This window comes from Acipenser ruthenus, chromosome 6 (assembly GCF_902713425.1).
Source record: "Acipenser ruthenus chromosome 6, fAciRut3.2 maternal haplotype, whole genome shotgun sequence".
Classification (NCBI taxonomy): Eukaryota; Metazoa; Chordata; class Actinopteri; order Acipenseriformes; family Acipenseridae; genus Acipenser; species Acipenser ruthenus.
The window spans coordinates 9,966,347-9,992,740 of NC_081194.1; the positions used below are offsets into that span (position 1 = coordinate 9,966,347).

Consider the following 26,394-nt stretch of genomic DNA (forward strand, 5'->3'; position numbering starts at 1 on the left):
ACATCATAATCTTGTTGATCCTGCTGAAGAAAAAGGACTGCCGTTTTTTAATTTACAGTTTTGATAGTAACACAGTGTACCCCATGAAGGTACAAATCTTTATTTTCTTAGTCTGTTCTTGGCTTAATACAATGACTCACTTTGAAATGAGTCTTTGTTTTTACAGAAACCACAGGATCACAAGCAAAACAATTCTAGAATCCGTACTTGTTTTGCACTTCCATGAGCTACATTGGTCTCAAATGTGATGTTTTGAAGAAACATGCATATTTTAATTGTAAAACATGATATGTGGTACTGCATCAGGTTAAAGAAAGTTCTGGGTTTACTCTCAGGAAATTTGTTATACTTGCACTTCCTAGGTTATTTAACCTCAGAAGTGTCCTTTGGATCAAAGCATGTTACTGGCTGAAGTATTTCAGTCAATAGTGGATACAGCTGGTTGGTTAATAACAGGAAATACACTGTTGAAGGGGTCAGATAAAATGGGCAAGGCAGTGCAACACTATCTGAAAGCATGGCTTTCAAAGCATGGTATATTGGTTTGTGGATTTTTTTTGTGTTAGTTGCTATCATTTAAAAAGACCACTTTGCATATGTGAATGGTTTTATTACCTTTCAAGACTAACACCAGTTAACACATCCCTCATCTTTTGATTCATTTATCTGTTTGTTTATGTTTCATGCTACCAGTAGGTGGCGCAGCTTGATAATGCACCCTTCCTAATCCTATTTAGGTCTAAATTTGGTGGAAATCTGTTGAGAGCTATTATTATTATTTATTTCTTAGCAGACGTCCTTATCCAGGGTGACTTACAATTGTTACAAGATATCACATTATTTTTACATACAATTACCCATTTATACAGTTGTTTTTTTACTGGAACAATCTAGGTAAAGTACCTTGCTCAAGGGTACAGCAGCAGCTGTGTCCCCCACCTGGGATTGAACCCACAACCCTCCGGTCAAGAGTCCAGAGCCCTAACCACTACTCCACACTGCTACCCAATTTGCTGGGACGACTTGGGGGGCAGACCAAAAACGTCTAGGTATGATATATAAAGGTGCAATACGGAGTGCATTGGATTTTGGATGTCAAATACTGGGAGAAGCAAACAAGACCCAGCTGCTGGTTTTTAATCAGATACAGGCTCAAGCTTTGTGAGTTTGTTCAGGAATTATGTGATCGTCACCTATAGAGCATTGCAGGTTTTGATGGGAGAAATGCCATTAGAATTCTGGAGGGTATTATTAAATATTAAATACTGGAGTAAACTTGAGTATGGACCATCCAGTTAGAAATTGTGTAAATGAAAATTGGTATTGGCAGTATAAATGGATTCAATGGAAAAAGAGGGGAGGTACTTTTGGGTTTCATGTAGGGAACTGGATAGAACATTTAAAGATCAATGAATTAGAGCAGGTGGAAAATGCTGACTAAACCTGAATACCCAGGTGGGCTTTTGTAAAACCAATCTGTAAACAACTTACAGAAATTATACATAAGATCAGTGGGAAGGGAGTCATTAAAAAACAGGCAAATGATTATGTGAAAGGGAAGACGGGAGCATTACATGTACATGCAGATGGATCAAAGGATCCAAGGTCAGGAAAAGTGGCTATGGCAACATATATACCTGGGATGGAGTTTTGTAGAATGGAAGGATTATCTGATCACCTATTTATATTTACTGCGGAAGCCCTGGCATTGTTAGGTGCGATACATATTATTATTATTATTTATTTCTTAGCAGACGCCCTTATCCAGGGCGACTTACAATTGTTACAAGATATCACATTATTTTTACATACAATTACCCATTTATACAGTTGGGTTTTTACTGGAGCAATCTAGGTAAAGTACCTTGCTCAAGGGTACAACAGCAGTGTCCCCCACTGGGGATTGAACCCACAACCCTCCGGTCAAGAGTCCTAACCACTACTCCACACTGCTACCCACATAAAGTGATGGAAATAAAACCAGACAGAGCAGTCGTGTTTACTGATTCTTTGAGTTCACTGAATGCTATTGAGACGGAGTGGAGTCAGGAAAGATATTATATTTGATATTTTAATAGCATTGAATGAATGTGCAATCAGAGGCATATACCTATAATTCTGGGGTGCTCGGTAATGAACAGGTGGATTTTATGGCAAAAAATAAATGCTAAACAAAAAATCATGGAATTATGGTAAAATCAATGGGAACACAATCCTAAGGGAAGGTTTTATCATGATATACAGCCAAAGGTCAGGATAGGGAGTGAAACATTTAGAGGAGAATTGAACAGAGCAGAAAAACTATAATGAACAGCTTGAGAATTGGACATACAGCATTGAGTCAGCATGTGTTTAGAACAGGGAACCATGTAGATGGATTATGTGGAGAATGTCAAAGATTGGAAACTGTACAACATTATATATTAGAATGTAATAAATTCAAACAACAAAGAGATGTGTTAATAAATCAGTTGAATGCATTAGAGGGGGATAATAAAGGAATACATTGCGTATTGAAGGAGGGAAAAGCATTATATTCAGACTACTGGAAAAAAAAAGGGGTGCATCTATAATGATATTATAGAAGGTTGATAGAGGGCGCTCATCGTCTGCTATTAGCTGGCATGCGCCAACTTCTATTTTCAGAAAAAAATAATTTGGATTCAAAGCCTATTGCGTTTGATTAAACCTATTAAATTACACTGCCAGTACCTTTGTGTAAACAAACAAGTTACTGTAGAGTTAAATCGTTTTTGTATTTTTTTAAATCTTATTATCTAACAGTACTGTTCTTTATCGATCATCTCGACAACTTAAAACCAAAAAAAAGGCAGATGTCATTGTATGTCCAGTGGCTTTTTTTCTGACCATCCCTCCGAAAATAATAGATTCTTAACAGCGTTAAAAATGTCAGAATATAAAACATATAGACTAAGGAAGCATCAAAATAACAGACCGTGTTTTTAAAGTGGATAACAAACGGACCAAAGAAATTCCAGTTGAGTCACTTTACCGAGAAGGTGAAGTTTAATTTGTTCTCTGAAGTTTGTTGTTGTGGTTGCTGTTGACGAAATCACACATGCGCTGTGGATACGACGCAGAAGCTAACTTTTTTAGAACTAAGAACTAAGCATTCCAGAAAAACCACAGAGAAGTACATCTGTAAATAACAAATCGGAAACCAAGAAGCATTTTAATTGAAGTAAAATATAAGGTAGGCTTCAATATTTACGGTCTGTTCATATTAACACTGCACTAATAACTTGTCTGCCTTTAAAATTTCACGGAGCAGAGATTTAAGGACACTCATCTCTGTTATTTCCACGATGTGTTTAGATTGAAACGTTTTGATTATACATCGGTAGAAGACTGCTTCTAGTACAGTGTTCAGTAACAAACGTTAGGGTCAGCTACATCTTTGTAAACTGTACCGGTGTAACGTCAATGTTTGCTACTTTGTCAAAAGTCGCTACTAGTGTAGTGTTAGAATGTGGTACACATACCAAAACTTGACCAGTGTAGTGTCAAAAAGTGGTACGCTGTCAGATTTTGGTACATGCGCAATCAATTGCAATGTGATGGGTGTTTTCTTATTGTCAAGCAGAGGTACATTTACCATTAATTATACATTATTTTTTTTTGAAAACTTAAACTGGAAACAGACAATAAATTTATCTAAGAAAAAAATTCAGGACGAACAAGACAAAATGAGAAGTCCACCACAAAGTTGTACAAGTAAAAAAATGTGCAAGACCCAATGTGCATATGATAAATATTTGTATACAATTTTCTTAATGGTGGAAAAATATGATAAATTACATTAAAAACGATGGAAAATATGATAAATACAATTTAAAAAGATGCAAAAGACTGAAAACAGCATAATGTACCAGATTTGAATGGGTGCTTCCCTGCTTTCTTAACGAAAGTTGTTTAGGCATTGTTTAGACATGCGGCAGCAAGTGCAGTGCACTTTTCAATCAATCAATCAATATTTATTTTATATAGCGCCTTTCATAGTGGACCATCATCACAAAGTGCTTTACAAGATAGTGAGGAACAATGCATAATACATTAAATACAGGGCATAGTACATTAAATACAAACAGTAAAAAACAATGCAAACACATTAAATATAGGCATATTACATTAAATAAAAGGCTAGGATGTGAATTCTAAACATTGTGGATGCGTGTGTCATACAGAATCATACAAATAAGATGGAGTAAAAAACCTGAAATAGCAATTTAGACAACAGCTAATAACAGATACCAGACTTAAAGAGCATTAAAAGCAAGCGGGAATAAGTGGGTCTTGAGAGTTGGTTTGAAGTGAGCGACTGTGGGAGCTACACGCACTAAAGCTGGGAGAGAGTTCCAGAGAGTCGGGGCCATTAAGCTAAAAGAGCGCTCTCCGAGTGTTGTGCACTTACTTGGGTATAACCAGCAGGCCAGAGACAGAGGACCTCAGCTTGCATGCAGGGACATAGTGGGTCAGCAGGTTGGAGAGATACTCTGGACCTGTGTGATCGAGGGCCTTGTAGGCAAGCAGGAGAATTTTGAAAGTAATCCTGAACTTTACAAGTAGCCAGTGCAGCTGGGCAAGACAGGGGGTAATGTGATCATGTTTTTTACATCTGGTAAGGAGCCTAGCAGCGGCATTTTGAACCAGCTACAATCTGTTTATGGCGCGTGACGGAAGACCACCGTAGAGAGAGTTGCAGTAGTCGAGTCGAGAGGAGGTGAATGCATGACAGAGTATCTCTTCATCCGGCAGGGAAAGGTAGGGACAGGCCTTTGAGATGTTTCGGAGGTGGTAGAAGGAGGTTTTGACTACAGAGATTTGGGCATCAAAGGAGAGGTTACTATCCAGAAATACACCAAGGCTTCGTACAGTGGGGGAAGGCAGCAGCAGACAGTTTCTTAGATTCAAGGAAGCAATATTGAGATTCTTGAGTTGAGTTTTTGATCCTACTAGAAAAATTTCAGATTTGTTGGTGTTGAGCTGAAGCAAATTGGCAAACATCCAGGCCTCAATGTCTTGGATGCAAGCTGAAAGCCGAACCATGGCAGAGGGACATCCAGGGTCTAGTTTTAGGTAGACCTGGGTGTCCTCTGCATAGGAGTGAAACATGAGGCTATGTTGGCGGATAATGTGACCCAAGGGAAGCATGTAGATGTTGAAGAGAAGGGGCCCAAGAACAGATCCTTGGATGACACCACAAGTGACTGGGTTTGCGACACCACTGCATCCAGCATAGAAAACAGCCTGCATGTGTCCGGATAGGTAGGAGACCATCCAGGAGAGACAGGTTCCAGAGATCCCAGCATACTTCTGAAGGCGGTCAAGGAGGACAAGCACAGAGGGAGCACCAGAATCAGCAATAAGGAGATCATTCACAATCCGCAGCAGTGCAGTTTTAGTACTTTGATGCGGCTGGAAGCCAGACTGTAGAGATTCAAACAGATTGTTGTCTGTGAGACGTTTCGTCAGCTGGCTGGCTACAGCCCTTTCAAGAATTTTGGAGAGAAAGGAAGATTGGATATGGGACAGAAGTTAGATAAGACAGCCGAGTCAAGGGTGGGTTTTTTGAGCACTGGCGTTACTCGGGCAGTCTTGAGGGCAGCAAGAACCTGGCCTGAAACCAGGGACAGGTTGAGAGTGTGCATAATGGAAAGAGCAAGATCAGAAGCACAGAGACGGACCACATTTGCTGGCCAGGGTCCAAGGGGCAAGTGGCAGTAGTTGATTTCAACAATAGGCTGGAGACATCAGTAATGGAGAGAGGAGAGATGGAAGAGTGTGCAGGAGGGGCAATCGGAGGAGAGTCAAGGTGGTCAAGTACTATACTGGATTTGTGGCAGGAGAGCGTAGAATAAATTGTAGATTTTGTTCCGAAAGAAAGAGGAGAAATCATTGCAGGTAAGAGAGGAGGATGAATGGGAGGTGGATTTATCGATGGCTGGATGCAGGATTTGGTCAGTGTTTTGAAGAGAATATTTGTTTTACCATGTCCTAGAGATATGACTTCTGAGAAGTACTTCACCCTGGCAGCAGTGAACGCACGTCTGGAGCTGCTACGTGCAGTCGAAGTTCGAGGGCATACCATGGACAGTTTCGATGTTTCTTCACTATTTTGGTTGTAAGCAGGGCAACTGTGTCGATGATCTGAGTAAGGGTGGCGTTGTAGAGGGACACTGCAGCATCGACTGAAGACAGGAGAGTACCATTCAGAGGGGAAGAAGACACACATTCCGATAGTATTGTAGGATTTCACAGATTTTGGGGACGGAAGGAAATATCAGTATCAGTAGTAGCTGAAAGTGCAGGAAGATTAATATTGGCAGTGATTAAGAAATGGTCAGAGAGACAGATATCTGTGCCTGAGAGATTGGAGATTTCAAGACCCCTGGTGAGGAGCAGATCCAGGGTGTATCCAGGGTGTGTCCACAGGAGTGAGTGGGAACGTTGGCAGATTGAGAGAGTCAATCTGTCAACGTTTGATGTATACGCATACCTGAAAATATGTTCGATGTATACGCAAAATAATGAAATATCAAATTTTACATTACTTATTTTCAAACTAATATCAACAACATGACAAATCATATCAGAACCCACACCAGGCAAATACTAGCTGTATTAACAATAATAATAATAATAATAATAATAATAATAATAATAATAATAATAATAATGATTAGTCATTTATCCAAAGCGACGTACAGGGACTAGGGAGTGAATTATGCATCTACAATTGCTGCTGCAGAGTCACTGTTACAATTGGACCTCGGTTTCACGTCTTATCACTGTATGTTATGTGTAAAACACACATAACATACAGTAGCAACAGTACATACAAGCTTTCTTACCAATAAAAAGTATGCTGCCTTTGCAAAAATTTTTTACAAATGTGTACCTGAGGTTACTTATATTATAGTTTCAAGACAATTTGACACTTCAATGTAAAACATTTGCAGTCAAATTTTTAGGTGCATTTTTTCTTTTTCTTTTTTCTTTTAAAAAATGTAACTCACTCTGTAGTAATTATTATTATTATTATTATTATTATTATTATTATTATTATTATTATTATTATTATTATTTATTTATTTCTTAGCAGACGCCCTTACCCAGGGCGACATACAGTTGTATACAAAGAATACATATCAAGAATTACAGTACAGTTAAGATCAAGATACAAAATACAATGACTTCAGTCCTAATAATAGCAAATGCAAAACACAGTACAATTTGATATCAGGGCAGTTCAGGAGCAGATAACAGTGTTGATAGTTACATCAGGGTTAGATACGAGTGCAAGTGAAATACAAAATACTACAGATTGGGTTAAGTGCAGGATTAAATACAGTAAAATAGGGAGCAGATAAGTGCAAGTTAAAGTGCATTAAAGGCAGAGTACTATATAGTCCAGAAGGGAAGAGTTGAGTTTTACAGGTGTTATCTGAAAAGGTGTGTCTTGAGGAAGCGCCAGAAGGTGGTCAGGAACTTGGCAGTCCTGACATCCATAGGAAGGTTGTCCTTCTCCACCACTGCAGGGCAAGGGTGGAGAAGGAGCTGGCTCAGGAGGCAGGGGAGCGTAGAGGAAGTACAGCCAGTCTTCTAGTGCAGGCAGAGTGGAGAGGTCGGGTGGGGGTGTAGGGAGAGATGAGGGTCTGGAGGTAGCTGGGTGCAGTCTGGTTGGACGGGTGGCGGACGCAGGGAGGCCAGCCAGGAGAGTGTTGCAGTAGTCTAGGCGGGAGAGTACCAGGGCCTGAACGAGGAGTTGCTTGGAGTAGTTGGTGTGGAAGGGTCAGATTCTTTAACATGTGGAATAAAATGTACGTTTACAAAACACGTATTTCATAAGAACATAAGAAAGTTTACAAACGAGAGCAGGCCATTTGGCCCATCTTGCTCGTTTGATTGTTAGTAGCTTATTGATCCCAGAATCTCATCAAGCAGCTTCCTGAAGGATACCAGGGTGTCAGCTTCAACAACATTACTGGGGAGTTGGTTCTAGACTCCCACAATTCTCTGTGTAATAAACTGCCTCCTATTTTCTGTTCTGAATGCCCCTTTATCTAATCTACATTTGTGACCCCTGGACCTTGTTTCTTTTTTCAGGTCGAAAAAGTCCCTTGGGTCGTCAATACCTTTTAGAATTTTGAATGCTTGAATCAGATGGCCACGTAGTCTTCTTTGTTCAAGACTGGGTATTTGTTTTTTAATAAGAGCGTCCTCGGTCTGCAAGGAAAAAAAAAAATCTGGTCATGCGCAGTACAAGGGGAAACCAGTCTGGGCATGCATGGTATGCAAAGTAGGAACAATTGATAGGTAGCATAAATTGACGTGACAGCTGTACAGTACCTTGTTACTGGTGAAATAATATGACAAAGAAAATGTTTGTATACAGTGTCGGTGCCCATTTAACATTTTGAGAGTGGTGCCCCAAAAATAATACTTTCATGACTGTTTTGGAAATCTGTGTTTCAGTCATTTGATCATCACAGTCAGCAAAAAAAAACAACACACAAGTTACAAAAAAAATTCAAAAGACTCAGTAGCACAGCATGGTTTAAGCAAAATAGTGTTCATTTATATGAGTAGCATGCTGGCAATTTAGGGATAGCAAGGCTTTTCGGCAGATTCCAGCACCCACACAGCACCTGCATATGCCAACAAAATATGACTAGATATTTTTGACTGTCACACCATGTGTATTCAGATGAAAGTCTTGAAAGTGCGCTGTGATAGTGCGCTGAGTTTTACCATGTTATGATTTTGATGAAATCCTGCAGTGGTTTACTAGGAAAGCTATTTATATTTATTGTTTAATCAAAACATTCTGCATGTGTTTGGCAATGTGTTTTTATGTAGCCTGCTGAAATATATTGTCCGTGTAAGCAGCAGGGGGAGCAATAATTTCAACAGTAATATGATACAGATGATTCTGTTCAGTACTGTAGGAATAGTGACACATACAGCAACTATGACAGGCACCTCCGTATAAAGTAATTGGCAGCCGGTGATCAGTGTTATAGTAATTTAGCAAAGATTTAAGCACTGAAACGTATTCAAGTACCCCCCTTAATTAAAATGCCTAAGCTATTTTTTTGACTGACTAGCGCAGACGAACTTCCTTTTTTTAACCCCAGTTTTACTGACCCCTCATCCCCCTGGAACACATGGTTTTGTCAGTGCTGTTTGAATTCCAGAATTCCTGGCAGACATTGTTCAGGGTGATCCAATTAAGGGAAATGGGGTTTCAAAGCAGGTGAGTTGCATTGAGATGAATAATCAGCTTTAACAGGCTCCTTGCTGGAGATGTGTGCGTATACATTAAAACAGTGACAGACAAAAACTGCTCTGCTCAGCCGGTTGTGCTGGCCCAGCAGAGGCATTATGGTTGAGGCTTAGGAATCTGCAATGGGAGGGGAAAAGATGTTGGACATGGAACAGGTGGAATGGAATGTTATTTACAGTGTTAAGCATTGGAAATACTTTTCCCGAACATGGTCAAGGATTGTAAGGCCAATGAGCCCAAGTTCTTCCTATATAAAATCTAACAGAAACATACGGAGTCGATTTCAGACCTGCACCGCAACATGGTGCTTCGTCTGGTTTTCTTGCAGTTTTGGTCTGGTGTCTGCTTTACATGACAGGCAATGTATTATCCACATGGTCTCTAGTAATAACATGTGCTAAATCTGCTTTAAAAGGCATGGGTATGTGTGACATACAGTACAGTAGATGTCTCTTATTGGTGGCTGCTTAACAAAGCGGTCCAACAGATGTTTGCTTTTTAAACAATTAAACAGCTTTGTCCTGCATTTGAATGCAATAGAAAGGGTGTGTGGCTTATGCAGTATGATATGTGGGAATATATTGAGCTTTAAACCCCTTGCAGGCTTACTGTCAGTGTTAATCCTATGCCAAGTTAACTGTTTTATGGCAGATGTTTATCATTTTTTAACATTTTATATTATTGAAGGGATTGTAAGCAATAACCAATGCTTAACAACCACCTACGGCACTAAAAGACAGGTGGACAGCAATTGTCTTACAATATATATCTGTTTAGTCCTGATTTTGCAGAATATGTATGACCCAACAACACAGTGCCCATGTGTTGTTACACACCATACTAAATGTCATGACTGACAGTAGCTTAGCTGGCTGGCCGTCAAACAACACAGTGAGTTTGACCCCTGTAATGCTGGTAGATGTTTAAAAATGAAGATTTACTGTTGATTAGATGCGGTAAGTTAATAGAGGGTGAAAGGTTGAAAGGTGCAGGGGGACTGGGTTCAATGACCTGAATTAGGAAATGTTTACAGGGCATACAGTATATAAAATGAGTTTGTTGAGGCTGTAGAGGATTGGAATTTAAGAAGGTGGTGATGTCTGCCAGTTCATTATTAAAAGCACAGATCCCAGCAGTAACAATTAAGTGTTAATGTAGCTCACAGTGATTAATAGATGCTACATGTCCATGTCATTTTTACGAGGTTTTGACTTGCCAAAACACTGGCTCCCTAGGAGACTGCCTTGCTCTTGGTGTGACTCATCATGTTCTGACATGCCAGTATGGTTCTGCTCATTTTTTTTGGCCTACTCAAAACTCAATGCGGATTAAGATTCTTAAAATATTGTCTTGTTGTTAAATGTCTTGGGAGGCAATATGCCTTTAAATGATGTTTCCTGTCTGCTACTGCTGCTGCTGTGCTTGACTTATTTTAGTGCCTCTGCAATCTGTATTTGCTGTTTTTAAATATCCTGGGATTATTAATGTACATGTAAGGTAATGTAAGGGATTTTAATTTTTGATAAAGGGACTTCATACTGTGACTTTGAATGAGCACACAAAATCCAAATAAAATCCATTGTTTGATGTATGCAATGCCACTTTGTCATCAAGATTATTTGTACTGTACAGGGATATAGAATAATATATATGCAGGTTTGATAAAAGTGAGTCTGTTGGTCCGAAACTATCCATTTTGCCATACAATAAGTGTACTGTGTGTGTTTTTAATTTCTTTCTTTTTTTTGGTATCCTTTTTTTGCTACATATTTTTTGTAAATTGGTTTTACAGATGGTTTGTTACACTTACTTGTATATTCCTTATCTGATTATAATCTGAACCTGAATATAAATATCCAAACCAATCTGTCAGTGGAGGGTGTGATGTTGGCCCATGAGCCATTTTTTTCTATTTTGGCTTGAATTGGACAATTTGGCAGGTTGAACTGTCTTCATGTGGGATTACTGCTAAAGTTTAAAAATAAAACTCTACTGCTTCAGATATTGGTCGGATTCTAACCCACACCTACTTTAAAAAGGCAGAAATCATATTTTCCAGAGTGGACAGTCAATAGGTGTTTAAGTCAGTTCCTTCGCCTAATACCTAGTGCCCCCAAAAAACATTCCCACACCAGAGCATGGAGGCATGGCCTATTTAAAAAGGAGTAGGAAAAGGAGTGAAACGTGTGGGGCATTCCAAGAAAAGGCTGTGTGTGTGTGTGTGTGTTACACTAATAAAACATCAGGCAGACGGCAAGCCCAAACCCAAGTGTGTGGCGATGGGTCTATCCTAATACAGTACACAAAAGTTGTATCATCAAATAGTATTGTGTAATGAGAATGTTTTCTCCAAGATTATATTAACAATGTAAAAGTACACAGCATAAACACACACGTGCAGACAAGGTTAAAGGGTGCTTTAGTTTCCTTTCTAATCTTTTAGAGACAAAACTTGACAACTACAGAGATACAGAGTGACACTGAAAAGAGCTTCAGCTGCTTTGCATTTTATACATTGTGCTTCAAAACCACTATTAAGACTACTTCAGATGTAAGAATCTGAATGGGTGAGTCTGAATTTAGCACTGTAAAACAGCATGGCAAAATACCACGAGAAACCTCAGATTGTGAGGCTGTACAGCATGAGACTGGTTGAATTTGTTTACCTGTTTACATACAGGCCACACAAGCAACCACACCATTTCCCCTTAACCTTGATCTCGCCAGCCGATCTTGTGTTGCTCCACACTCTCCCATCTCGTCCATTCTCCCTGCTTGGCCTGGGGAAATGCCTTTACGCACCTCATTCTCTCCTCCTGCTTATGCACTTGGTTGACTACCAGCTTCCTCCGTTGAGCTGGGGCTGCTTTGTGCCATGTAGGAGGAGCTGAATGGAGACCAAGGCCTCCTCTTCCATGCTGTACTTGCCCCATGATATCACTGATAGGAAGGATAACAGCAAACTAAATATACAGAGGAATCTGCAGCTGTTTGTTATTTTTTTTAAACCCACCAGATAGAATTAAGTAGCTACTGTACATATGTAAATAGATGAGGATGATAAAGTAATATTGTTTCTGTGCATGTCAAAGCCATTCGTAAAATCATTTATTTTGCAAAAAGAAACCCTAACTGTCTACCCCTAGGAGTGGATTAGATTATCTGGAAAGTAGTGGCAAAGGTGGAATGCTTATATTCAGTCATATATTATCCTTTATTTTATGATTCCCTAAATATTTCTGATAACAGATCCAGATGTGACCATGCACACTTTCCGGACGGATAGTCAGAATAGTGTAAATTAAACTGGCATCCATCTTAAAGCAGTACTACATTGGTAGCCTAATGGTGTGGTAAAATAGTCCTAAAACAGTACCATATGTACAGTAGTAGCCTTACTTGGCCAAGCTGAAGCTCTGAGGCCAAAGCAGAGCCAAATCCTTTTAACTGCTATATATTTAACCACATTAGCAGTAGTTTGGTTGATGTTTCTGCTTTCCCTGATTTGTAAACTTAGAGCCTGTCAAAAACTATATTTGCTCCTGGGAATTGCATGTAGGTAAGTCCCTGAATGTTAAACTGGACCTGTCGCTACAGTAGTATTCAGCACTGGGAGCCTTGCCAGCTCATGTGATCAGATTAATCAACTCTGCACATATCAGTACTTTTCTTACTCAGCATTAAAAAGGAATGTGTGATGTTAGTCGGAAATTCAAACTCACAGGCTTTTGGAATGTATTGCAATTCTTGTAGTATTTATGTCGTTATGATGTTTATAAAGTGTATACAGTAGTTTACATTACCATAGCTGCAGCTGTGAAAATGAATTTTAGTAATAATGTCCCAAAATGCATCTGACTTTTTATTTGATTTCTATAAAGGATGCATCAGTTTTATATTTGTTTTATTTGATTTTATGTGTTTGTTTTTTTTTTTTTTTAGTAAATACATGAATGCCTCTTTTGATATTACTTGTTCATCACAATGGGTGCTTTGTAGAGGAGTTCTCAAGTTTCAAACCGAGGTCTTTCTGGAACTCAAAACAAATCAGGCACAGGTGGAGCCATCCTTAGAAACAAAGGACCAAAAAACAGTCAGTGCAGGCCAGGCTGTGAGGTGACGCATGGTAACTAAACAAACTCTGCAATGGCAGTGTTGAGGAATTTTGGAGTAAAAAGGTAAAAAGAAAATGATTTCTATTGACTCTATTCGGGATGTAGAACTACACAGTACAATAGGAATTATAGATGTGAGGAAAATATCCATTTACACTAGAGAGTAAATATGAAATGGATATCGTGGGTTTGCCCAAAGCAGTGGTTTTAAGGACAATTCAACTACAGTTTTTGTTGATTTGCTATTGTACTGGGCTGTATCCTTAGCTTTGTTTCGCTTAACCTTAATAACTGGAAGCAACCATTTTATTTTGTAAATGTTTTTGGTGGTGTTTCTCTTTTGTAGAAAATGCTTGTGTAAACCTCTTACGTCAGGTTCCCATGCTAAACTTTTTTTTTAATTTTCCATTTCCATTGATCATTACAAATCACATCTGGTACAGTGGCTTACATACTACTTCAAAAGCACCTAACAAGACCAATTCTACTACAGAACAATTCTGGTGCAGGAGTTTTCCTGTTGGACTGTGAATAGTAGTGCAGTGCAGCAACACACTTCTGTAAATGCTTATTAAAACAACATTTTATCATGACTTTTTCTTAGCGAGAAGCAGAGACATCAGAAAAATAGTGTTATGTAATGTAGCTGAACCATGTAACAGAATATAAGACCTGGAGCAGTTTGCTGTATTATTATTATTATTTATTTCTTAGCAGACGCCCTTATTCAGGGCGACTTACAATTGTTACAAGATATCACATTATTATTACATACAATTACATTATTTTTTTACATACAATTACCCATTTATACAGTTGTGTTTTTACTGGAGCAATCTAGGTAAAGTACCTTGCTCAAGGGTACAGCAGCAGTGTCCCCCACTGGGGATTGAACCCACAACCCTCCAGTCAAGAGTCCAGAGCCCTAACCACTACTCCACACTGCTGCCACACTGTAATGTACATACAGTAGTTGGCATTAAAATTACTTTAAATCTAGGACTCTAAGTTGTTTATTTCTAGTTTTGTAACATGGTATAGTGCTATATAGTGCTAATGACACTGGAATAAAAGGGATTTGTGAATTTCCGCCCATGTCTTCATGACATTGCTACTGATCTGTTTTAGTGCAGTGAACGGTTTCTGCACAGATTCTCTGAGCTTTTTTTTTTACTCCATACTGTTGTAGTTCTAAAACAAATAAGTAACAATTTTATGAATCAGTTGTTGTTTGTTTATGGTTTTGTAATTTCACTGTTTGAGTTTTTTTCCTTTGTGCTGATGAAGATCTGGAGTAAATGGCTTTAAGGGAAAGCAGAGGGCCTGTGAGCCTCAAAGTCGTAGATCGAGAAGATGCTTCAGCAAGTCCCACTACCGAATAAAACGTCCCATCTAACCTCCCCCAATACGGTGTGTGGTAATATGTGTTTAAATGTGATACGGAAAATGGTTCTTGTTTCTGCAGCACTTACTGTAGCTGATTTAATTGGTGTGGTCTGCTGCATTTAATAATTAGTATGCAGAGCAATGGTCTGCTGGTACCGACTAGGGGTGTGCTGCTATTAATACTCGTAATTGCCTTTAAAAGTATTTATCATCAGATATTAAATAAATCCATTCATTGACTTGATTTCAAAAGTTGTCCTTCCCTCACCTGGCAATTAACTTCCGCATTCCACAGTTTTCAGCCTTGATACGGCAGTAAAAATGTCAGAGCCCCGGATGAGAGGAAAATTTGAATCGGCTTTTAAACCACAGTTCATTTCCATTGATTGACACTCAGTTGACAAGGTGAGGGAAGGATAGCTTTTGTTTTGTTTTGAAATCAGCATATTAATGAATAGGTTTATTTAGTACATGCCGATTTTAAATAGTATCGGCACACCCCTAGTACCCCTAGTATATTCACACTCCCAAGAAGAGATTATAAGACCCCTGAGGAAGTTTATTTTTTATTTTTAAACATTAAAATTGTCTTTCTGTCTGTCAAAAAGCTAATTAAGCTAAGGCACTTTCAACACAAGCTAAAGGAAGGCTCAGGCAGTTGGAGAATTGGCAGTCATCATAATAATGATCCATTGTGTGGGAGTTCAAAGAGGAGAGTGGAAATGGCTTTGTGTAAAAGAGTAATATAAGAGAAAAAGGTTTAGGCCTACAGAACAATGGTAGAAATCAGCAGGAAGTTTACCTTTGCTGAACCTTGGGTTGGTTTTGAATTACAGTATTTATAAATATTGCTTATTGTACGTAGATGGAAGCTAAAGAAACCTCAAAAAGTACCCAGACACTACTTGCTCATTAAAAGGGAAATTCCGGTCTCCAGTACGCCTCCCATCTTTATTCTAATCTGTATTTCCTTCTCAGAGCCTTCCACTTGAACTGTGTTCTCTCTTCACAGCATAAAACCACAACTGCAGAGCAAGCTAACATGTGTTCTGAGTTTTAATCTGTTGTTTTTCAACTTTTCTTGATGGATAAGTGATTCAGCAAACAGTACAGACCATTGACTAACCAACCAACTTATCCCACACAACCACACATCTCTCAAACTGTCTAAGCATTTCATATTTCGCCTGTTGGGACCACAAAAAAAAAGTGACTTAGAGCAACTGTGCCTTTTAAAGTCCTCAAAGGGGCCTTGGTCCAAGTCTCTTTTAAAGTCCTCAAAGGGGCCTTGGTCCAAGTCTCTTTTAAAGTCCTCAAAGGGGCCTTGGTCCAAGTCTCTTTTAAAGTCCTCAAAGGGGCCTTGGTCCAAGTCTCTTTTAAAGTCCTCAAAGGGGCCTTGGTCCAAGTCTCTCACTCTGGTTCAGAGTAGTTAATGGTGTGTCCAGTCATGCTATATTAAAGGAGGCCAACAGAACAGAAAGCCTGCCAACTGGGACTTGGTAGCAAACAAGAAACATTATGGCAATGCTTACAGGTGCTAGGACTTGTGAGCCTGAGTAATTCACTCTGCTGGTTAATGGTGTGCCTACTTACAGGAAATCAAATCCACAAGCAGGTTATTTAGACGGTTCATGACACAAAAAACTAAACATTTTAAACAGAAAATACCTGCAAAGGTTTGGGCTGAAAACTAGTTTTGCAAAAGGGAGAATGGCCCAAACCACAAGGTTTAAGTCTTCACAGGCAAATGATCTGTGGCTTAGCCAGTACTTCTCAGTCTGTCAAGTGAATCCAAGATCACTTACTGTAGCTCTGCATGACTGACTTGAGCTTGCATTCCAGCACTAGTCAATCAATCAGCATAACACGCTTGCTGGAAGGAAATGTACAAATAGCAAGGAATTTATCCACACTCAGTTCTCGTACATACAGTAAGTGGAGTCCCGGAAGAAGTATTTTGGAGGGACAGGGCCCTTCACCCTGTCACAGTGGTATACTGTAAAGTTCGCTATTTTTAATATCTTTTTCTCTGACTTCTTTAACGTGGTATAACCATAGGATTAAAGGTGACTGAACCAAAAACTGAGAATTACATTTCTTTGAGGGGAATTAATGGGCTGTGTGGTCCAGTGTTTAAAGAAAAGGGCTTGTAACCAGGAGGTCCCCGGTTCAAATCCCACCTCAGCCACTGACTCATTATGTGACCCTGAGCAAGTCACTTAACCTCCTTGTGCTCCGTCTTTCGGGTGAGATGTAAATGTAAGTGACTCTGCAGCTGATGCATAATTCACACACCTTAGTCTCTGTAAGTCGCCTTGCAAAATGAGAACAAGTTAATTTCCCTTTTGCCTGTTTAAAAAAACAAATCATTTGAAGACTGGAGTAAAGAAAACATGAAAAACAGACTTTGAAGCTGTGATCCCGCTTAGCATGCTACTGTGGTATACTGTAGAAAAGATAACGCAGTTTGATTAGATAGAGGTATGCAAGCTGACTTGCACATTCAATAGTCGCTTCTTGTTAATCATGCAGACACACATCGTTAGTTTGTTTCATCCTACATTTAAAATTACTGTATTGTTTTTTGCCGGTTAGCTGGCTCGAATTCTTCTGGTTCCTTTGCTTTTTAAAAACCCTTCCCTTTAGTTCTTCATACATGCTTTCTGTATAGTTAAATTGTTGTTTTGAGTAGTTTCTTCCTAAACTTAAAAATGATTTATTCCGCTGTAAAAATGTACAATAATATGCAAGGCAATTTTTTTGAGTGAAAGATGATTATTTTATTCCTCTCAGAAAGAAAATATCCTTCCCTTTGTAAATAGGGCTCGCTGAGTTTATTTTAGTAGAAAATTAGGAATATTTTCAGATAAATAAAGCCTTAGAACATTCTATCTACAGTAAATTCCACTAGCAGGTACTTAGGGTTGGAGTTGCTCAGTTTGACAGTCTGTGTAAAGGCTGTCTTTAAGAATAAGTGAAATATTAACAACAAGGTGCATTTGGTTTGCTCGGCCAGGTACAGTATTGGAGGTTGGCAAGTAGGGGAGGTTTTAACATAGGTCACTATTGAGTGCATTCCCAGGCAGTTTAATTGGGTACTTGACTATACTTTCAAATGTTTTCTTTTGAAATTATTTATCTATGATAGGACAAATAAAGTTCAGTCTACATCTCTCCAGCAGAGACTGTGTCTGACTCCATACCAGATCTCTACAGATGAAAGGCATGAAGCCCTAGTAGCCCGACTCCATCAGCTGAGCCAATAGAGATTGCATTTATCAAATACACACCTGTGAACTATGTAATTTTTTTGGACTCAATTATTGCCCATATTTCTGACACATTTTTGACCCAATCTCCAGTCACTCAATCTTCAGTTGTAAAAACCAGACAGTAGGCCAGAACTCAGTTGGAATGTTACCATTTCAAATAGTGCAGCAGCCAGACTCAGTGACAGTGTGTTCTCATATAACCGTTTGGCTCCCTTGCCTTAAAATAACCTTTCAGTGAAACAAAATACTTTTTTAAAAAATATATTCTTCAGTTTCATATACATATTCAAAATCCTTAGAGGTCCAAAGTACAGTAATAGTGAGGGATTGTTTGCTTCACAAAATAAAGGTGGAGGAACACAGTATGCACATATATAGAAACAAAAGGAGCATCATATTTCCATCGTATTAACCAGCTGCTGATACAAATGTTAATAGGTATTCATTATGTTGCATCATTATAGTGTTGCAGAACTTAAGAACTCTTAATTAACTTGTGCAGGCTTCACCTCCCCCCCCATATATCTAATCTGTACCCTTGAAACTAACATCAATATCACATGTCTTGCATTGATCCAATTATAGTGTTCAACTCATCAGATACAAATGTGAAAACAGTAATTCACCACTTATAGATTCTATGCTGTAGTTGGCACGGAACTGATATTGTCCTATGCACAAATATACTGTGTAATTTTCTTAACTAACTTTTAAGCTGTCCTATTGTTTGTTTGCTTGTTTTCACACAGAGATACATTGATCCAAGTGGTATCTTTTAAAATTGTGATTCATTATCTGCTGATGAGTAATGGGAAATTGACAGTAGCATGAAGTCTTCTATTTTAAGTACAGCAAGCATGAGCTTCCCCACACTGTCCCACCAATGTGCTTTTACCCTGCTGTTGGGGGGGCCACTTGGTTCTTGGCTTGTCTCTGTTTCTGATGTGGACGCTTATCCACAATAAACTACCCTGAGAACCAGAATTGATTTCATATAGACCCTAAAAACACCAGATAAACAAACTTCTGTTTAGTACAGACTTCCCCTAGGAATAAAATCAAATGCCGGATAGGTCACCAGTTCTATGAACCATAGCCGCACAGGTCTGTATCTCATCCTGTCTTTTTCCCTGTCCTTGCTTGCCCTCTTACAACGACATTTCTTATAAAAGAAAACAGAATTCCCTACAGGCTTATGTTTTATGTGTGCACTTCAAAAACAACTTGAACTTCCCCTGATACTGCAACTGAGCTCAGCCAGAATGTCATGTTTATAAAAACAAAAAAATGAACGCTGGGTGCAATTTCTCACTGGTGGCAGCCTATTATTTTCTATTTATAGGGACAACTGTTTTTTTACTGAAATTTGCAAGTCTTTTGCCAAAGAGAAAAAGTAGTTTTCTATTATTTGTTCTCAAACAGACAAACTTCTGAACTTCCAGACGCTTGAAACGAAACCTTCAAGATTCAGAACAGATGAGTGTAATGTCAAACACAGTGCTTGACTAGAGATGCATCTTGCGTGAGTGTCTGCAGACTGAGTTCAAGTGCCGTTGATTCTACAGAGATAAACACGCTACGCTTGCAGAATTGGATTTGATTTCTTCTTAGAGGTCTTATTTTGGCATTTACTATTTTGGCAAGTGTTCTTTTTCTTTTAAATGACCTGAACTTTAACCTCTTAGCAGTTTTCAGTAAGCAACTTCTCTTTCAAGGACAGAACTGACAGCGTACTTAAGTGTACTGTACTGTGCTGTAGCTAAGATGAAACAGCCACAGGTTTTAAAAACAGCTTCTTACCTCGTCCTCTTACCATAGCAAAACAACATTTCCACTTACTGCAAGTCCCTTAATATTGTCTTTTCATTTTACAGACTTTACATTCACTTGACTCTGACAAAGTTTTATTTCCAGTGCTCTTCTTGTGCAGAAGGTACATATATTAGAACCTAAAATGACCCCAGAGTATAACTGTATGTGCAGCAAAGGAGACAGAATGTTACAAAATGGATCAAAGCGTGCTCCTTGTGTCACCATTATATCCCTATGTGGTACAGTGGTTATAGAAGTTAATATCACTGTACATCACATAACACAGATTGTCTGCTGAACTTGCTGTCTGAAAACAACACCTTGGAAAAATACTACAGTAGCCATTAGTCTTTAGTAGATTTGTTTTATACCAAATATTTTCTGAATTAGTGTTTTTTAGTCTCGTTTTAGAACCATGCACCTGTCATTTTTAGCCAAAAAACTTTGAATCTGTGCAAGTTGAAACCTGGAAAGTTTTGGACAAGTATGTGGAAACCTGTTGAGGAATTCTGGCTGCATGGACCTGGATCAGATGGGAGAGTCATTAAACAGCATACATTAAAAAAGACTTCCAGGCATTACTAACCGGAGCCTTGTATAAGTTCTTCATTTTTTATGGAATCAGGGAATAATCTTTTCTTTTCTGGCCAGAAAAGTGCATCACCAATCCTTTAAATATAACACGTCTTTAATTTAGGATGCAGTGCCTCTTATATTTTCATTTTAATAGGGTTTTTGAAAACTGCTCTAATGTTATTTCAGCACTCCTTTAGAATGATAGTACTGCAGATGTTGCATTGAGATGCGTGAATTAAAGGGGGGTGGGTCTCAACTGATGTAAGATCAGGGTTCAAAGTGATTTACATCGTTCCAGTTAAATCACTAGTGCTTTAAAAGCGGTTATTTCCCTTTAAAGGGTTTTATTTTGTCTTCCAGCTTGTGTTGAGCAGCCTCAATCTAAATCATTTTCACATCTAATTCCCAATAGAGTCCAGCAAATCCTTTATTAATAAAAGCTGTGGATAATGGGAACCACTTGTCCTGGTTTCTTCATATTCTCACTACAGCGTGTTTGACTGTGCTTGGACAGATCCCTACTTCCTGTGCTGAGGAAAACCGTTCAATATGTGGTTGCGACCGACCTTCAAACCAAATAGTGCAGCAGAAGGACTTATGACTGTGTGTTTGATAGAGCCTGTAGGTAATGACATCATAGGGGCAGGGTTGATTCTAGTGAGACCCAAAAAAGTTTTCTTCACTTGTTTTCTCTATTATTTCATGTAATCCTCAAATCTGTTTTTAGGCCATCAGTTCAAGTACTAATTGCCCATGTGTTTGAAGTTTGACTAAGATTTATAATGCACATAACCAATGTGTAATTTTGTTTAGTTGTTATCAAATGCAATTGTGTTACTGATGTACACCTTAACCTCTACATGTATTACCCTGCTGTACACTGTGTTCAAGGTTGTGTTGCAACAAAATAAAATACAGAAAATAGGAAACGCACCATGAAAGATAATCCTGTTCTATATGCCCATGCATTCTGCCTGAGGTTCTGTTCTGTTATGTTCTCCTTACAGCTCCTCCGTTCGGAGGTCATTTGGGACGATGGTAAAGCTCCACACTGATAAAAGCAAAGAATAACACAACACCAGTGCTTTAGCTTAGATGTCAGTGGTTTAAGGACAAAACGTATCTTTGTGCTAAAGAGAGTCAGATAGGGTTCCGCTTTCTAAATTGAAGTGTATTGTTATTTTTTTTTTATTATACTGTTTCATAGATTCACTGACACAAAGCCAACAGCCTCATCAGATCGTGCCAGCTGGACTTACCAAAGTGCCTTTACTTCCTCCTGTGGTGTTGGTAAAGGTGAGATAGCGGCTGCTACAAACTCACCCACAACCTCAGCTGCCACTCCCTCACTGTGTGAGCCAAGAGGGCATACTTTACTGCTATACTGTAAAGTTATAAATGTCATTTTCTTACATTGTTATCATCCAGGAAGTAAATCATATATTTCAGGAAGGGATCACCCAGGGGGTTTTTCCACTAGTGATTCTTTGCACCTAACCCCCCCCCCCCCCCACCCCCCTAAAAAAACAAACAAACCAAAAAAAAAAAAAACAGTTAACCCTTTCAGTCCTTAATTATTTTTCTTGAAATTGAGTTATATAATTCAAAATGCAACTCCTTTATTGTGTATACATGAAAGCAGGACAACATTTTAATTTTAATTTTTTACATATATTTATACACTACCTCGGACTTAGACCTAGGAGGGTCCAACATGATTTCCAATGGGATATGTTAACGTACGGCTCTAAGATAAGGTTAAACTATCAGCTGTTGGCCAACATGTATCCTAAGCAGAGACAAAGCAAGTACTGACCATCTGTTATTTAGTGTTTGTTTGCACAGTATAACAAAGGTTATGTTTTGTTACAACTTCTGAAACTGTTCAGTAGAGATTGTGCATAATGTGTACGTGATAACTGCTACACAAATGCATAGCAATAAACATTATAACATTATTTGCTTTAGAGAATTTTGGACAGTTGCATACCTATACACTGGGACTGGGTGCTGGACAAATGGTGAGTTTCTTACCCTGTTATAGCCTGTAAGGTTTCATAAGCATAATGCTGGAAAGACAACAGTAATCTGTGCAGCTACAGTGCCTTGCGAAAGTATTCGGCCCCCTTGAACTTTGCGACCTTTTGCCACATTTCAGGCTTCAAACATAAAGATATGAAACTGTAATTTTTTGTGAAGAATCAACAACAAGTGGGACACAATCATGAAGTGGAACGAAATTTATTGGATATTTCAAACTTTTTTAACAAATAAAAAACTGAAAAATTGGGCGTGCAAAATTATTCAGCCCCTTTACTTTCAGTGCAGCAAACTCTCTCCAGAAGTTCAGTGAGGATCTCTGAATGATCCAATGTTGACCTAAATGACTAATGATGATAAATAGAATCCACCTGTGTGTAATCAAGTCTCCGTATAAATGCACCTGCACTGTGATAGTCTCAGAGGTCCGTTTAAAGCGCAGAGAGCATCATGAAGAACAAGGAACACACCAGGCAGGTCCGAGATACTGTTGTGGAGAAGTTTAAAGCCGGATTTGGATACAAAAAGATTTCCCAAGCTTTAAGCATCCCAAGAAGCACTGTGCAAGCGATAATATTGAAATGGAAGGAGTATCAGACCACTGCAAATCTACCAAGACCTGGCCGTCCCTCTAAACTTTCAGCTCATACAAGGAGAAGACTGATCAGAGATGCAGCCAAGAGGCCCATGATCACTCTGGATGAACTGCAGAGATCTACAGCTGAGGTGGGAGACTCTGTCCATAGGACAACAATCAGTCGTATACTGCACAAATCTGGCCTTTATGGAAGAGTGGCAAGAAGAAAGCCATTTCTTAAAGATATCCATAAAAAGTGTCGTTTACAGTTTGCCACAAGCCACCTGGGAGACACACCAAACATGTGGAAGAAGGTGCTCTGGTCAGATGAAACCAAAATCGAACTTTTTGGCAACAATGCAAAACTTTATGTTTGGCGTAAAAGCAACACAGCTCATCACCCTGAACACACCATCCCCACTGTCAAACATGGTGGTGGCAGCATCATGGTTTGGGCCTGCTTTTCTTCAGCAGGGACAGGGAAGATGGTTAAAATTGATGGGAAGATGGATGGAGCCAAATACAGGACCATTCTGGAAGAAAACCTGATGGAGTCTGCAAAAGACCTGAGACTGGGACGGAGATTTGTCTTCCAACAAGACAATGATCCAAAACATAAAGCAAAATCTACAATGGAATGGTTCACAAATAAACATATCCAGGTGTTAGAATGGCCAAGTCAAAGTCCAGACCTGAATCCAATCGAGAATCTGTGGAAAGAACTGAAAACTGCTGTTCACAAATGCTCTCCATCCAACCTCACTGAGCTCGAGCTGTTTTGCAAGGAGGAATGGGCAAAAATTTCAGTCTCTCGATGTGCAAAACTGATAGAGACATACCCCAAGCGACTTACAGCTGTAATCGCAGCAAAAGGTGGCGCTACAAAGTATTAACTTAAGGGGGCTGAATAATTTTGCACGCCCAATTTTTCAGTTTTTTATTTGTTAAAAAAGTTTGAAATATCCAATAAATTTCGTTCCACTTCATGATTGTGTCCCACTTGTTGTTGATTCTTCACAAAAAATTACAGTTTCATATCTTTATGTTTGAAGCCTGAAATGTGGCAAAAGGTCGCAAAGTTCAAGGGGGCCGAATACTTTCGCAAGGCACTGTATGTACTACAGAAGAAACCGTTCAAAGAGGCTTTTTATAATTTAGCGTTTTTTCAACTGTTATATTTTTTGGAATATTACTATAGTGGTCAGTGAATGGAGCCACAGACCTAGCAGTAATGCATACCACTTTTATCTATCCTGCCACTTTTACCAGGCCTTTATGAAATAAGGTTTGTTCAACCACAGTCCAGTTCACCAGTACAAATCAACATAACAAACCTATATTAACGATTAAAAATACGTGTGTGTGTGTGTGTGTGTGTGTATATATATATGTGTGTATAATTTGTCGGCCTCTAGCTGCGTTTAAAAAGGCTTCCTTAATCTTGCCATCTGTGTTCTGAACCGTGACTAAGTGAACAAGCTGTTTAATTTAATATCCGCCTAATATTTTTCTGAGTCTTCAAGCCTGTTACTTTTAATGGTCGTTGGAAAGCAAAACAAGGCCTGTGTTTGTAAACAGCAATTACCCAGGCATGACCATGTTGTGTGTCTAATCAAATTCCATTTGTTTACACAATGCGACTGAGGACTGATGAGACAGCCTTCCTGTGTATCTGTTGGTTGCCTGATACTGTTAATAATATTAAAAGGTTACAGTTCAGACCGATTCCTTGTGACGTGTGAGGGGATTAGGACAATAACAACAACTTAGAAAAGAAAAAGAAAAGGCAGTAAAAAAGAAAACCTCTCTAGAACGGCACACAATAAAAAACAACATTAGTGCTGATGGGTTACTTTCATGAAATTCCTGCTGCAAGACTAGATGTCTTTTTGATCCTACCCAACAGTTATTTCCTGAAAAAAACTCCCAACTATCCTAAACTTTATTTCATTTTTTTCATTGTTCAGCACCCAACTGTTATTGTATTTCTTGCTCTTATTGTATTACTTGTATTGTAACACTTGAAATGTATTTGGTTACGATTGTAAGTCGCCCTGGATAAGGGCGTCTGCTAAGAAATAAATAATAATAATAATAATACACTCATTTCTGACACTAAAAGGTGTTGGTACAGTAATCTACTAGCTGGCTCTCTATTCAGTGTTTTGAGTCTTGGGTATCTTTTTCTTCACACAAAATGTTCGTACTGTAATGGTGTAATGGCCTGGTGTTAGCCATTCAAGAGCTCAGAAAACTATTATAATACCTGTGTTAACCAGAACAGATTTTCTTTTCACAAAACAAGTGAAAGAGGCATCTTTAAATAAGTAGTGACCTGTAGTAAGTAGCTGTAGTAGCCGTGTAATTTGTTTTGCATGACGATCTGTACTTCTGGCGGGCTCCACCTCCAGCCTTTGCTTTAAGTACTTGTGTCAGCAGCGGAGCTAATGACATTGGCTGCTGATTAGCATTTAAAAGACAAACCAATTGTTTCCTTCCCAAGTTACCACAGTAGCAAAAAGTCTTATCTAAAAGCATCTCTTTGACGACCGATTTATCAGATGAAGGAGTGTTTTTGGCACTGAATTTAAAGGCGTGATAATGAAGATGGTTGTTGATATATATCATCATCTTCATCATCTTCAGCCTTTTTCAATCCACTGCTGGATGAAGGCCTCCCCATGATTCTTCCACAAAAGCCTGTCTGCTGCATCCCTCATCCATGTTGCTCCGGCGTGTTTCCTAATTTCATCTTGCCATCTTCCTGCAGGTCTTCTTTTTGGTCGCTTTATATCTCTTGGGATCTAGTCTAGTATCTCCTTGGTTCAGCGATGGTCTGTTCTTCTTGTTACATGTCCGACCCACTGCCATAACATCCACAGTAACACTCCATAAAAACAGCAACAAAATCAAGATTTAAAAAAGAGTTTGTCAAGGAGATACAATTTCCCCAAAACTTTTCACGGCCACCATAGAAGACATTTTCAAAACACTGGATTGGGAAAATAAGGGGCTGAAGATCAATGGAGCCTACTTGAATCACCTACGATTTGTTGACGACATCCTCATATTTACAACGTGCCCAGAAGAATTACAAAAAAGAATACAAGAACTACACGAGGCTAGCATCAAACCGGGTTTGAAAACGAACCTGAAGAAGACTCAAGTCATGTTCAATAAATGTTGATATATATACATATATATATTAAAAAAGGACATCTGTGCACTGCATCGCTCACTTCTCAAATCGATAAACCAACCTTGGTTTATAGATTGAAGTCCAAAAGACCAATTGGCCGCACACTCAAA

At 38.9% G+C, this 26,394-nt stretch overlaps 1 protein-coding gene across 1 annotated transcript in view; it reads left to right on the forward strand.

Moving 5' to 3' along the window:
- The first annotated feature begins 3,023 nt into the window (after nucleotides 1–3,023).
- The window catches only part of LOC117411415 (ras and Rab interactor 2), a 61,678-nt gene continuing 38,307 nt past the window's right edge, over nucleotides 3,024–26,394 (forward strand). The window contains exon 1 of the mRNA XM_059024950.1: nucleotides 3,024–3,214. The gene's annotated coding sequence lies outside the window, so the exon portion shown is untranslated. The remainder of the gene's footprint in view (nucleotides 3,215–26,394) is intronic.